Here is a 5,681-nt window from a genome sequence, read left to right as displayed (position 1 = left end):
CACTTTCTTAGCAGAGTCTGAAAACTGTTAATGTGTTTTATAGCTAACTTTAATTGTTGGTAAGGTCGGGTGTTTATCTTTTACTTATAAGACCCAAAAGGATATTCCAATATATTATAACTACAGAGTTCATATAAGATAAATTTGTAAGTAAGCGTGATCACTTAGGGAAAATTGAAAATGATAACATGGCCAGATATGAACTGAACACAAGAATGTTAAAGGTATGACAAGATGCCATTATTATTATTATTTGTTTCTATAGTTTATTACAAATCTATTGAGCAGTCTAGAATATATGGAGTGAAAGAGAAAGATCAAGAAAAGTGGTTGGATAGCAAGAATAAAGGGTGAGTAGAATCTTCATTTATTATTCACTCTGAAGCACTTATTTCCTTTGCCTTTTGGAGTTTTGAGGGATTTTCATCTTCTTTTTGAAATTTTTCTTTTTCTTGATGATGCTTTTCACATCTCTGTTGTGCAGCCAATCATCAACTCAGCTTCCCACTCGAGCTGTCTGAAACTTGTGTTATCTTTGTTAGCCATGGCGTTCATACCACTATTGTCAAACTTGGATCCCATGTTTTCATCCAGCAGATGGCCAAACTCCTCAGCAGAGACAAACAGGCTAGAGTCATCGAAACGTTGCTTTGATCCTTGAAACGACCCAGCAAAGTCAATATTATCTTCATTCTTTCTCTTGCTTTTCTTAGTACTGGCTATAGAGCTGACTTCATCAAATTCTTCAATTTCATCATCTGACACATCCATGAATGTTTCTCCACCTTCATCAATTTTGAAGACTTCATCATTCATACTTCCTAGGGAAATTCCATCATCATCCAGGTCACCAAGCTCATTTTCACTACTCTCTGAATCTTTCAAGTTCTCCTTAGTTCCCTTTATTTCATATTACTGGCAAAATCAATATCTTCCTTTCCAGGCATAAAGCAGTTATCACCATCAAATGTGTCAATCAGCTTTTCAAATTCTTCATCATCAACACCTTCTATACTGTCTTCATCTGCATTGTGCTTCTGTTTCTCTTTAACAACCTCAACTTTCTTATACCTGCAGAAAAACACTTCATCCACTAGGATCTGGTTTTCTTTTTTTACAAGAAACTCTTTATTATTCACAGCAAGATTACGAACATCCTTTATAAAATGTTTCCTTTTTGGCTGTATCACAACACTGTCAGTATTTTCTTTGCCTTTGTGTAGTTTTGGATTTCAGTATACAAATCAATCCAAGAATCTCATGAGTGTGAAATCCTGCAATGGGTCCCCTGAATACTGAATAAAAATTTTCCCTCAAAGATAGTCTTAGCATAAAAGGCCACAGAAGGGTGGAAATGCTCAGATAACTTTCTGAGCTCCCAAAGACTTGGGTTTTCAATTGAATGGATCATATGTCTATATTTCTCTACCCACAGCTCCTTTCATATTGGGATGTTTCTGCAGTTACACCTCTAACAGATGGGATGCTTGTGTGGTGATTCTGTTCTGAGGGTCTTCCAGTTTACTTACCACCTGACCCAGAAGAGCCTTTTCCTCCTCAGGCTTAGAGCACATCATGAGCAGCTACTAGGACTTGGGTTCTAGTGGTTACCAGGGAATCATGACTTAGAGTTTCTAGGACCTGCACAAATTCTACTACTAACTGTTTCAGCTGGTGTTCATAATACCACAGTATGAATCTCTATCTCTTGAGTCCTTGTTGCCACTGGCAGCTCTTCCAGTTTGTGCAAAGGATGCTGGCTGAAGCCCCGCAGCTTCCAACAGTCAGGCAGAAGGTCTGTAATGAGTATTCATGAACGATTCCAAAGCCAGGAGACACTGCTACTTACTGCCCTTCTTAACAAGGTTCAAGAAGGTTTCTACAAACTGGAGCATGTGCACAGCATCATCCTAAATCAAAAGAATCATGGCTGCCATCCTGTTACCTAGAGTTCCCAGTGACACTATTGATTGCCTTCACCCAGGTGGAAAAGCCTCCCTTTAGATTACTTGTCTTATTTTTGAATAAGCTGACTTCGTGCTCATACAGCTTTTGAGCCAGGACTTTGTATTTAGCCATCACACCTCGAGGCTGGGGTTCAGAAGGACAGTTGTTGCTGTACTCCATGTCATACCACTTGCCTCCAGGCTTCAGTAACAACTTTATCTCTCAAGAAATTTAAACACATCGGGTTGTTTATCTTTTCACCGTTTGGGGATAGTACTGCTTTCAGATTGCTATTCTGGTACATTCTTAATTTTCAACTTCTTTTCTGATGTATTTTTACTTTCTATTGCTTTTTTTTATTTTTTACTTTCAGTAAATTTGCTTCTTTTTTGTTATCATTTTCTTTTTCATCTGGTTCATCCTCTTCAATCAAAGACTTTGTGTATTTGGCCAAATTAACATTTTGAATAAATACCTCCAATTCGCCTCCTGAAGATTGTCAATTGTTTCTTTTTTTTTTTTTTGCCTCCATTGTCCACTTCCTTATTTTCATCCAAAGTAACCAGCATAAGGTAATCTCGCTTGGTGCCTCTGAGGCATAACTCCTCCTCCAGAGGGAAGCCATTCTTGGCCTCATCACTATCCTCCTGTCCTCCTCCTCCGGATCTTCTGTCACTGCTTTGGGACATCATGGATGCTTGGCATGGAACAGAGGCCATTATTATTAACTAGCAACTTTCCCCCATTAGTTTGTGACATTACCTAGCAGATAAGTTTCCCCACTACCATGGTATAGCAGTTGGTTGCTGCTATCTCCCAAGACTCTCTGGATTACATGTAGAGAGCCTATGCCAGCCAGATAGAAATATGAAGAGAATTCGTTAGCCAGCTTTAGGGAAGCAACTAATGTAAGACCACAGTCAGGATTTTTAAAAATACATTTGTTGGACCTTGTAAGGTTTTTAAAAACATGTTTTTAAGTCATGATATTTTCAGGCTTCCATGGGTCCTACCTGTTTAATTTTAAAAACGAGCATCCCATGTCAGAGAGAAGCATTTCCCAAAGAATAAAATGCATATGCTGGACAACCAACTTCAAAAATAGGTACTTCTTTTTTGAAGTGACCAGACTGAAAGATTAAACATTCATTCATTTTCAAACAAAGAAGCATTACTGATCACTAAGTAGGATAGAAGGAAATACAATAACTTTCTGATCTGCTAAGTGCCCATCCATATGGTCCTGTACTGTTCTCATACAACAAACTCTTCTCATCTGCGGGTCAGAAGTATTTTCAGGTATCCTCTTTTGAATTTATGGCATATGAAATTTCACAGAACCCCAAAGCTCCTCAGTTTTATGTCTTTCTATAGCTATACCTTATATAGTCCCAGTGAAAACCAGTCATTGTATGTTTAGGCCTTTCTCCTAATCAGAGAAGATTCCTAATTATCTCTGAGCAGGCTAAGATAGTTCTTGCAAATTATGACTGTAGACCACTGCCATCAAAAGTACCGAGAGTAGATGTTTGGAATCAAGATATTTAGCATCTTCTTAGGTATACTAATCCAAGATCTCTGGATTTAGTGGCAAGAAATTTGTAATAAGCTCTTGTGAATTCTCTTCTTTGAAGAAAAGAATGACTGACTTGGAGTTGCTACAGGAATCTCTTAGTTAGGAAATTGCTTGGTCAAAAGCGTCATCCCAGCTTCCTAACACCCCTTTATACAGAGTCTGGAATATTATAGTCAGGGGCCTCATCCCAGCTCCTGGCACCCATCTTTGGAATACTGGGTAGGAAATCCCATTTCAAGTCCCCTCCCCTGAGAGTTGCCTTAGCCCAAACTCCACCTCTGGGAAAACCCACCAAACTGTGACCCCTCCCCAGGGAGGGTCAAGAAGTCCCACCAAACGGTAACCACTCCCCAGGGAAAGTCAAGACCACTCCCACGGGCTACTTAAACTGCCCCTTAGAGAACGTGGGCATGTGGTCTCCGGGTTTTGCTTGGTCTCCTCTTTTTCTCTTTCATTTCCTTGCCATGCTTTCCTGGTGCCACCTGAGAGCATTGCATTAAACATGGGCTTCTTTTATTTTGTCTAATCTGGCCTGATTGGAATTATTTGCGTCGGTGGAGAGGCTCATTTTAAGAAAGACATAACAGACACAATCTCAGGGAATAGCCTGGGAGAAGTTTCTCATTGAAAACTAACCGAAGAGGAAAGCATCCATGGTAAACACATGCATTTACCTGATCACTTTGGTGTTTAAAGGACCCCAACTTTTAAATATTGCTACATGTGTTACTCTCTTACAAAGCCTTTGACTTTTTTCTTATTTTCTTCTCATGTCCGTACAAGAAACAAAAGCTGAACCTGTATGATAAGTTTTCTCTTTGATTGTCAAATCACCAGCACCTACCACACCTCTTTTTCCTTGGTGGAGTAATAGAAAAAGTAAACAATATTTACAGGCATCATATTACATATGATTAGTTATAATTGTATTATATATGTATCAGGTAAAGAGAACATATATGTTTTCTTACTTATAATTACACAAACATGGTATGCACATAGAGATATGGATGCATGCATTCATGCCCATATACGTTCACTGTGTTCTGTCAGAACAAATTTTTAATGCTAGAATATTAGATTATTTTGTAAAACTCTGAAGTCAGCATTAGGAAGCATAAAAATACTATGATCATTTACTACTTCTAAATTCTTTTTTTTTTTTTGGTTTTTCAAGACGGTTTCTCTGTAGCTTTGGAGAACTTCTTTATTCTATAGAAACTACACTAAAAGGTATTTAGAGATCAAGTTCCTAGCCACATGGATAAAATTTTATTTAAGAAGATTAGGCCTGCACAGATGGTATTTCTTCCTAAGCAGGATAAGCTATCCATTATCAGGATAAAATGAATAAGGGATCTTGAAAGGAAAATCTTGTCCACAACTGTGTATGGAATGAATACCACATTCCAAATGGACAGGATTTTTCTATGTGAATGACTTGCTTGTATAGAATACAGCATGAATGCATGATTTTAATGGATTTCATTAGTATTGCTATTTTCCTTCACACTGTTTGTAAAGTTTCCAATATTGATGGAAATAAAGACAAGTGAGGGCCTGGGGATGTAGCTCAGTGTAGAGTATATGCTGAGCATGCACGAAGCCCCAGGCTATCTCCAAGCATCAAAACAAACGCAATCTTGAAACACCTGATGTAGCCAACTCTGGGCCCTGCACATTAAAGGCCAGCTGATTTTTCTTGGAGTAAGTTTCTGATGTGTGCATCTGTTCCCAATGTGTTTATTGGAATAGCCTGTGCCTACAAATAAATTTCTTGATGAAATAGGAACTCATTCTCTTCTAAACATAAAGACTATATCCAAGAATACAAGATTCAGGGGTGGTGTGAGCAGAAGACATAACTCAGTTGGTAAAATGTTTGCAGGGCATCGAGGGGATCTGAGTTTGGATCCTCGGCATCCACATAAAAGTCAGATGTGGTAGTATATACCTTCTATTCTAGAACTTGGTAGGTAAAGTCAAAAGATTCCCTGGTAAATCCCTGGCCAGTGTTATCAGTCAGCAAGCTCCAGGTTAGTGTAAGACTCTGCCTCAAAGGATAAGATTGAGAGTAACTAAAGAAGATATCTGGCATCGACCTCTGGACTCTACACACACATGTATAAGCATGTTTACACATATACTATACACCCAA

General features: G+C 38.5%; 1 pseudogene; it reads right to left on the bottom strand.

The window, feature by feature from the left end:
- Nucleotides 1-388: 388 nt before the first annotated feature.
- LOC126510286 (CCAAT/enhancer-binding protein zeta-like) lies at nucleotides 389-2,632 on the bottom strand (annotated as a pseudogene).
- Between the last annotated feature and the right edge of the window lie 3,049 nt (nucleotides 2,633-5,681).

Source organism: Alexandromys fortis, unplaced genomic scaffold (assembly GCF_014885135.2).
Source record: "Alexandromys fortis isolate MF-2015 unplaced genomic scaffold, M_Fortis_MF-2015_v1.1 scaffold_31, whole genome shotgun sequence".
Taxonomy (NCBI): Eukaryota; Metazoa; Chordata; class Mammalia; order Rodentia; family Cricetidae; genus Alexandromys; species Alexandromys fortis.
Note: the sequence above shows the minus strand (reverse complement) of the source record. Positions and strands in the feature narration are given on the sequence as shown.